This window comes from Schistocerca serialis, chromosome 5 (assembly GCF_023864345.2).
Source record: "Schistocerca serialis cubense isolate TAMUIC-IGC-003099 chromosome 5, iqSchSeri2.2, whole genome shotgun sequence".
Lineage (NCBI taxonomy): Eukaryota > Metazoa > Arthropoda > Insecta > Orthoptera > Acrididae > Schistocerca > Schistocerca serialis.
In genome coordinates, this window is record NC_064642.1 from 378,687,136 (window position 1) to 378,697,374 (window position 10,239).

Here is a 10,239-nt window from a genome sequence, read left to right on the forward strand (position 1 = left end):
CTTCAGGCTGCCTTACGCGTCACATTTACTTCTTAGCTATGGCCTTTTTTTCCGCAAGTGTCGACACCCTGCTGTTTGTAGCGTCGTCGTCCGCGAGGCTACGCTTTTTCACCATTACAGAAGACGATTGTGCGCACCTTTGAGTCAAATTTCAGTCTACATCATCGCAATGAGTGGGAATTACGGAGTTTCGAGAAAGTGATCCTTCAATTCTGTTGCGCCGCGTATAACAACGTGTATACATAGTTATTTAGATGTTCACCTCCGATATTTCCTAACCGTTTAAGATGTCGTAATTGTGTTTTCACCCAAATTAACTGCGAAAAAGTCCACATGTAACTGCGTATAATATCTTTCACAATTACTTAAATTACAGAGATATCGGAATCAATGTCGCTTGTTCGAACAGCACTATAGTAATTTCTTATGCCAGTATTGTAATTCTAAAAGAGACGAAATCAACTATGTTTCAGTCTTCAAAACCCCATTAGTAGTTTCGGAGAAATTATAATACTTAGAACATCGGATTAATCTGTTTTGAAAATGAGGTCGATCGCAGTTTTACGCGCAACTTAGTGTTGTCAGAGTAATGGTGCGCTCCAGTTAGACACAACTTACACTCTGCTTCCAGAGCCGGAATAGTGGACATAAGTTTAATTTAAAATAGAGATTTTATATCTTGAGATATAAGTAGAATGAAGCAATACGTTGGTTGACTCTCCTAGAAATGTACGCCCTCGGAACTTTAACAGTAGACAACACCGTGATGCAGTGTCTGCCACTGTGAGACATAGCAAGGTGGGTGGAATCACTCCATCTGTTACGGAAAAAAACACACTTCGTACGCCGCGATGCCAATGTAGACATTTCTATTGTTCCAAGATGACCGGTTTCAACGGTCTCCTGCTGCCATCATCTGATTTCATGGAACTTGTTATAAAGTAGCCGTGTTACATTACATGAAGTCAAAGCATAAAAGGCCCTCCTCACGTATACATGTCTTTATCAACAGAATTGTTATCAAGACATGTAAACGTCAGGTGTGCCGTTTATGCTTTGACTTCATACGATGCAACAGTGCAGTTCTATAACATGTTCCATAAGCTCAGATGATGGCGGGATACGACTGTTGGAATCAGCCATCTTGGATCAATAAAAGTGTCTACGCTGGGATCGCGACGTAAGAATTGTGTTCATTTCCAACCGTACAGATCGCCCAACTGATAATAATTAATTTTTCCCTTTGCTTAATTCTCAATTTCCTTTCATTTTCTAATGAATATAGATGTGATATGTGTTCAGATATTTCAAGATATCAACTAAGCTTTTCTCCATTCAGAGTCATTATTGAAGGTAATGTTTTAAACTTGCTTGTTCTAATGCTGCATTTAGTTTTATTGGAAAAATCATTAATAAGAAGATATAACCGAAAATATTACTACAGTTCATCGTGAGACATTTCTAGTCGGCTAATCCGCCAATTTAGGTAAATTAACAGACACCATTAGAAAGATTGGGACTCCAGATTTTCAGGAACATATTTCAGTTTTATCACAAGTGATGAACTTACGAAATAATTAATATTAAATGTCACGAGCATCCTAAATTTCGTTGAATATTTAGCCATAGGAATTGTTAGACTCCAACGTAGACCACTATACTTCAGTAGTTCTAATTTTACGAACCAGATGACACTCTCCAGTAACTAATCAAGCCATTAATTAAGATTTTTGGTTAATTTACAACAATTTTTAATATTGTGTTGTACGCGTAAATGGGGTACCTCAAAGCGGATACATAAAACGATTCCATAATCTTTTCGAAGCTCCTAGAGCAACACATATGTCAAAAACCAAATTTTTATCATTTCTTATAGCACGTCCTGGATTGAAAAATCTAATTTCTCAACTGACTGCACAGTTCCTGTAATATCAGTTTGTTCGTACGCCAGTCTTTAAATAGCCAAACGCCACCCAAACTAGTCACTATGCGATCGGCAAGCAACCGTGTTACATACATGTTCAATTTATTCGTGAAGGTATACATTCAAGTTTATGACCAATTGGCCATGAAGGTGGAAAACAATACGAGAGTTGTTGGAGCCAGTCTCTGGGGTGCATGCCGTTTGGAGAATTTCGAAAAACCTTAAACTTCCGAACTGTAACAAGATGTTTGTGATCAAATGAATCATTCTGATGAGAGGGCAAATTATTTTCCGCAGTGTGTGATACATCTGCGCTGCGTTAGAATATTAGTTCACCTATATGCCGCGAATAAGAAATGTCATCTGTTGATTAACAGTCATCTGTCTCTTTTTGAAGCGTTGAAGAGAAAGATATTCTTAGCCAGCCGCTGTGGCAGAGCGGTTTTAGACTCTTCAGTTCGGAACCGCGCTGCTGCTGCGGTCGCAGGTTCGAATTCTGCCTCGGGCATGGATGTGTGTGATGAACTTAGGTTAGTTAGGTTTAAGTAGTTCTAAGTCTAGGGCACTGATGACCTCTGATGTTAAATCCCATAGTGCTTAGAGCCATGTGAACCAAAGATATTCTTCCGACTCTGCAAAGGGACAAGGCTGTGTAACATCAGAATTTTTGTGTCTACGTTGTTAGTCGATTGAGTGACGGTTACAGAAAGTTCGTCTACCTGTTTGCTAACTGTATTTAACTGTTATTGGCTAGCAAATTCTGTCTCATTAGCTTTGAGCGATGCATACTGCTGTACAAGACTTTTTATCTGGGTCTCAAACTGCCTATCCTGCTGTTTTAACTGTGACATTCCAGCCGTTTCAATCTGTTCGACCCTTGCCTGTGGATTATGTATTACAGGTTTGAACTCCTCACGTACATCTTGCTTAAAATGTGTAGTTTTCTCATTTAAATCTGCTAAAATTTCCTCTCTAATTTTTTTATTCTGTTCTAGATTGCTGTTCAGTCTCCTGTCACGTTCTTCAAATTTGTTGTCCGGTTCTCTATCGTGCTCCGATAATACCTTACAACTGTTTTCCTTAACTTTTTTTAATCTCTGCAAATATTATTTGCAAAACATCGTTGTCCTTATCTTTGGCACTATTACCGGAAGGAGTAGAGACTGGCTGTGTGGTCGACAGTTGTTGATGCAAAACCTGAATCTCTGATTTTTGCGACAAATTGCATCCTAAACACACATTTTCCAAAGCATAATCCCCAGCTGCACTTTCTCGTTCCATGTTGTGCGTTGTTCTAACTATCTGAGTTGAAGCAACATTGAGAGATGATTCCTGTTGAAATGTCCCTGCTTTGTCTACAGAACTCCAAAAGTTATATCAGCTGCAGCTCTGGCATTTGACATAGCTCTGGTAGATTTTGACGTTTCAATGCAATTAAAGTAAGACAGCAAACAAAAGGGAAAACTGTCACGCACAGACGATCAGTACTACAAACTACTAAAAGTGACTTCTTATAAATGTTAATGAAAACAGAAAAATATCTCAATTATCACTGATAGAATCCACTGTATAAATTCAAATCTAAACTTCTAATAATATCACTGTGCAATCAAATATGTACACTTCAGTAAAGGACACAATTTCCAGACACCAAAGAAAGTCACTCTCCGTCTCAGAATATAACACTTCAAGATTCAATAAACAAGAATACTTTAAAATGCCAGTATATCACTAGCAGTAGCAAAAATCGATAGCAAAATTAGTTATTCTAAGCGCAATATGACACCATAAATGCATAAAATGAAAGGATCTTACTTGCATTGCAGTCTGTAAAATATTTGTGACAAATCGGTATTCAAGACTGCAGAAAATACACAAAAGTTCTATTCCTGCACCAGCAAACCTGAACTGTTATACAGAAAATTTGTCTGCCAATAAATACCCAAAACAAACTGTTGCTGTAATGACTCAGAAAAATGATTCAAATGGCTCCAAGCACTATGGGACTTAACATCTGAGGTCATCAGTCCCCTAGACTTAGAACTACTTAAATCTTGCTAACCTAAGGACATCACACACATCCATGCACGAGGCAGGATTCGAACCTGCGACCGTAACAGCAGCGCGCTTCCAGACTGAAGCGCCTAGAAGCGCTCGGCCGGGACTTAACATCTGAGGTCATTAGTCCCCTAGACTTAGAACTACTTAAATCTAGCTAACCTAAGGACATCACACACATCCATGCACGAGGCAGGATTCGAACCTGCGACCGTAACAGCAGCGCGCTTCCAGACTGAAGCGCCTAGAAGGGCTCGGCCACAGTTGCCGGCTGCTGTAATGGCATACAGCGTAGATTCACATCAATTGTTGCCTCACTAATCTTGAAAATAATTGCTATGTCGAAGTCTGCAATTGAAATTTTAATTTGTGGTTGCCGAACAAAACTCTGTCTGACTGCAAAAATTAGTAGACTACCTTTTAAACACGCATCGCGGCGAAAAGGGTGACAGGTGAAACGCTACTGTTAAAAGCTTCTAAACTCATGTTTGCAAGTGGCTGGTATCTGATAAATGTATAAAGCTTACTCCGAGTATCGAAATGTGTAAATATCGGTGCAGGGCAACAGAATTGTGTTAAATTTTGAACGAAAGTATGTGAGGCACATGTTACACGGTGGAAAATACAGGCTAGCCAGTAGTTCAAACAATTCCCCTGCGAGAGAGCAATCCGTTTTCAACAGTATTTACATATGCTATCTGACTGCAAAGCAAAATGCTTTAAATTAAAATGTGGTCATGAATATAGCTGATCTTTATCTTTTTCCTAGGACACAATCACTGTACCGGAATTGTTATTCTAATCGCACCAAAAAATTAACTTATAAATTAACGCATCTGACTTTATGATAAACTGCTTGAAAACTTGCAAGATAGCCAGTCCCGTAACTTCGATATTTTCGGACGGGGGCAAAAACATGGTAGCCGCCCCCCCTCACCTTCGAACGTTTGAGATAGGACAACAGAAATATAAAAAAATTTCAAAAATTTCGTGGTGCACATCTTTATGCAGAATTTGATACATAAAACAGATACGTTCGAGGAAATTTAAGACACGTTATTCTGCCTTAAGTGTACCGAAGTGTGGTGACACGCCTCTTCACACAGTATTCTTCTGTCGCAGGCCACTCTATTTCTTTCTATGGGTTTCAAACGTCTATATTTTATAATAGAAGCCATCAAATCTATATTCAGAACACCAAAAATTAAAATATTCTCTGGTGCCTCTGCTATTCCCAGTCGGCCGGTTTGACATCCTATCCCCCCTTAAAAAAAATTCACAATTAATACTTGGTGGGATTATTTGTAACTGGGAGAATAAAAACTCTTCGGAAAATTTGCATTCTTTATTACATATTAGCTAATAACTTTTTCTTTTATGTGACATAAGATTAAGTATAGGAAACATAAAACCAGTAAAGACGAGAGACAAGCAAAACAATCCTTAGGTCCCAGCATCTTTTTTTTCCGTCTCTCTCTAATCTTGCTACTGCTTCACACAGAGTGCTTTCCTTTCTGTGAAAGAATCTATTACCTCATCAAAGATTGTTAAACGTTTAGCTACATGAAAAATCAAAATGTGGTTATCTAATACTGGAAAAGCTGTCAATCAGAATAGTACCCAAGACGTGTGATTTCTCGATTTGATTACGTCTATTGTTTCACTGTCTGCTAGATAAAACGAAACAGGCCTTTCTCACACTGCAGCTATTGTAAGAAACGCTAAATAAGCGACATTGTCTTGCCACAAAGGGTCGTTTTTATGTAATTCATTTACATAAATAACACGACACACCTACTACAATCAAAAAGTTTTATGTTAGGAAATATAATTTCTCATTTCATTCACACGTTCCAGTTTCACAAGCATCAGATGGAAAAGTAGTGGTACGAAATTTTTATATAAATTTGGAACGTCATATTCTTCCATGTAATTTGTGTGATGTCCCCGCTTTCTTCTCCTTCCTCGTATTAACGATTATGGCATCACTAATTCTGTAACCATTTCCACTTTTGTCAGAACTTATTCTCCAGTTAACGTCACTAAACCTGCTAGATCACAATTTCAGTTATCCTGCGTTTATTCTCCGATTAGGCCTTATCACATGTTCGTGCAATGCGTTTTCCGCAGTATTCCGAAAATAGAACTTAAAGCGGCTGCTAACTGGCAAGTATACAATCGGTAGTGTAGCGATCTGGCAAAAATTTTCTGTCAAAATTTCACCTTCTTGGATACACCGAGAAAGTAATATGTAATCTTCTTTACCTGTAATTCCTGTTAGTCATTAACTTGAACTCTGTTAGTCTGAATCGGTAGATTTCTCTAATAATGATAACAATGCTGATTATTCGCACACCCAGTCTACCACATAAACAAACAGCGATTGGCATTGACTCATTTGGGTTTATTCGGCTCAGCTCGTATAGCCCCGTCCCCTTTCCTCAAAGTTTTTTTATTTCTAGACGCGACGGAGATTCTCCTGGCAGAGACATTCGGTACACTATAGAAACATTCAAAAAACAACTTATGATTCGTTGAGAAATCAACTTAGAATGTGTCCTAAAATGTTCAAAAACTAACTAGGATACGTTTCAAAATCATATGAATAATCGATAGAACAACGCGCGCAGTATGCTAATGTGCTTTATGAAACAAGGTTTTCTCCTTCAAAAACAAGATTTTGGCGCCCCCTGAAATTGCCACCCGGGGCACATCCCCCACCTGTCTCCCCCCCCCCTCCCCCGCCCTCCCTGGATTGGGCCTGAAGACAGCACTTTCATGTAATCTTTTACTCATATGAAATCCCTGAATTGATATTTTGACAAATACATTCCGACAATCACTGTACCTCACAGCGGACATGAATTTTGATAAATACATTTGTTAGCGTAGCTTTGTTCAAGGCAAGCTTGTCTATTCTGCATCATGTTACTATTAAGATAATGATGAGACTGTCAAAAATCAAATTCCATTTACCGTACTTGCGATGTGCAATGCAAGACGGTATCTTATCACTTTTTCATAAAAATTCTTCTGCAGCGCACAACTCGCGATGTGCAATGCGAGTATGCAAAACACTTTCATAAAAGTAGAGAATGAAAAATGAGGAACTAAACTTAATGAATGATAAATGAGGACAATACTCCAAGTAAAACTAAGCTTCATTTCCTGTGTTCAGTTACTTTCCTTGACACTTGTTTCTATTATAAGACAAAACAATATATTGCATTACAAAATTTCTACACCAGACTTCAACCATACGCAGTGTTCTAACGATAAGAAACTACACAATTACAAATATAAAAAAAACGGGATTGCATTACAGGTTGGCTTCCTTGATTCCTCCATTAATAAAATTCAACTTAGTGTTTTTCATCAAAAAATATTAGTGTTTTTCAACAAATATATTATTACAAAATCCTTTCTAAATAATGCTGCCTCCACTACACGGCACGTCAGCTTCCATGCCCTTGAAACCATCGCCAGACCGTCTAACACATACTGATTGCAGCTCTGACAAAGTAATTTTAATAATAATATTTCACTACGGAACATTAAGTAGCCTCAGCCATTTTCATACTGCGTATTAACAGTGCGACAGTCAGAGCACAACAGTGCAGAGGCTGTGACTGTACACGACTATTGAGATAATAGCTACGTAGCTAAAACGTGATTAAGAAATACGTTGATGGCTGTCAATATATTTGAATATCTTAAAGTTTCATTTAACGTGACTTAGTAATAAGACATCTCATACATAAGCACGACGTACTTCCAGAAGTGTAACAACAACACTGTACGTGTGCTACGGCTTCTGAACAATCATCGCGTTTGTGTTTGTTTATGTCAGGTTTATTCTTATGATTAACGGAGGATAGGATTACTATATATGTAATCCACCAGTGTGTGCTAAATTTTACCAGGAAAAGGAGATTAGTGCATACGTTTGTGGGGATTTTGGATTTGACAGGAAAGGGAAGGCGGGAAACTGGAACAACTGTGCGGGGTGAGTGTTATCGAAGAAATAATGTCGAATAATAGCTTTCTCGTGTCATATAGGATATTTTAAACATGAAATATTTGCCACATTCAACGAGCCGCATGACTGTTGCTCTGTCACGTAGGAGTTAAAATGTTGTAGTTTCCTGTAAGTTTGGAACCTAGAAACAACCCATTTTCGGCTTCAGTGGACGACGTCATTTGCATTGACCTAGCGATCTACTGCAGCGCTCATTGCTCCCTCATAGTTCTAGTGATGGCTAGTTGTAACTTCTGCGTGGAATGACCTTCCTGGACAAAGACATACATTTGATCGTTAGATGACACACCATAAGTGAAAATCGTTCACACTATTTAGCTGAAATATATTGACAATATCGAGGAAATTTAGCATGATAATTCTTTGCCACTGCAGTAAGTTGAAATAGTTCAAATGGCTCTGAGCACTATTGGACTTAACTTCTGAGGTAATCAGTCCCCTAGAACTTAGAACTACTTAAACATAACTAACCTAAGGACATCACACACATCCATGCCCGAGGTCACTGCAGTAAGTATCTCGACTACCAGAGGGTTGCCAGACTTAATCTACAACATAACCAAGTTCTAATCATCCTCGCTGCAGAAACACATTTCCACAGCCGAAGAGTTTCCCGAGCAGGCTAGCAAACGTGCGCTTCAAAAATACAGCGCAAGCAACGCGAAAATTGACAGATGCCTGAAATATGAAAGGTGTAACCACACGTCTGTAACTCATCAGAAACAACATGTATTCACAGTGGGGGAAGTGAAATAGATGGTTTTCTTGTTCACATAGTTTTCATTTTTTATTTCTGTTTTTGTCTGTATGTTATCAGAATATCCATGAGAATTATCTAGGAGCAATTATTAAAATCGACTCCTAAGTAATGTTTAAATAGTAAAATAATTAGTGTTCTTTCTAATAAAGGGCTCAATGGCAGCAAGTCTCAAATAAAAAGAAATTAAATAAGTGGCGTAGAATGGCGTTTAGAGTCAGCGAGCCACAGCAACATCTGGAGATACGAATGCAATGGTATAGACTGCCGGTTGGTTCTGAAATGTGTTGTACAGACTGTCATGTGCTTATGATTCATTATATCAAACTACTAAGTTTGAAGGCATATCTGCGGGAAGAGCGTTACTTACATACTAAATATTTGAAACGTAAGCACAAAAATCACTCCGCCTTCAGGCCATGAGTGGCCTACCGGAACCATCCCATCGCCGTGTCATCCTTAGTGGAGAATGCGGATAGGAGGGTTGTGGGGTCAGCACGCCGCTCTGCCGGTCGTTATGATGGTATTCTCAACCGTAGCCGCTACTATTTGGTCGAGTAGCTCCTCAATTGCCATCACGTGCACCCCGAAAAATAGCAACAGCGCATGGCGGCCTGGATGGTCACCCATCCGAGTGCTGACCACGCCCGACAGCGCTGAACTTCGGTGATCCAACGGGAACCGGTGTATCCACTGCGGCAAGGCCGTTGCCTGTTTGAAACGTAATAAGTAAATAAATGAAGTATTAATTAAAAATTACGTACTATGAATGGTTGTATTGACCGTAGGATTCAAACACAGAAACAAATGTAGAATTACATCCCTCAATTATTTTTATGAAGGAGACGGCACCTTTTTGTTTTAGAAGCGAGCCAAGACATACGCTTTTCTGCGTTGCGGCACATTTATACGGCACGCTCCCATTATCATTTATACTTTGGTAGAGGCTCCGCCATACTGGGCCCACTGGAATGTTGTTGCATTTAATGTAAGTCTCATTGTAAATTTATTGCTTCTGCGTGATAATTGAATATAGTGATATTAATTAATATTTGTTTCATTTTATGTTAAAAGTCATCCTCAGCTATACTGCATCTTCACATGGCGAAAGGTCCGTGTTCATTAAATGCACATAAATAGTCCAGTACGATTATTTGTTCAGTGCGTAAATGTTTTTTTTTTGTCCGATATAAGAAGTTTTTATTTGAATTTTTATTTGAAAAGATATCGACGACCGAGTAAAAGAACCAGAACGTGCCTTACAAAGAAAGCCATTGTCAAGCGCGTCAAGTACACTCCTGGAAATGGAAGAAAGAACACATTGACACCGGTGTGTCAGACCCACCATACTTGCTCCGGACACTGCGAGAGGGCTGTACAAGCAATGATCACACGCACGGCACAGCGGACACACCAGGAACCGCGGTGTTGGCCGTCGAATGGCGCTAGCTGCGCAGCATT

The 10,239-nt window shown here is 39.0% G+C and overlaps 1 pseudogene; it reads right to left on the reverse strand.

Moving 5' to 3' along the window:
- Positions 1-9,372: 9,372 nt before the first annotated feature.
- Positions 9,373-9,490, reverse strand: LOC126482924 (5S ribosomal RNA; annotated as a pseudogene).
- Between the last annotated feature and the right edge of the window lie 749 nt (positions 9,491-10,239).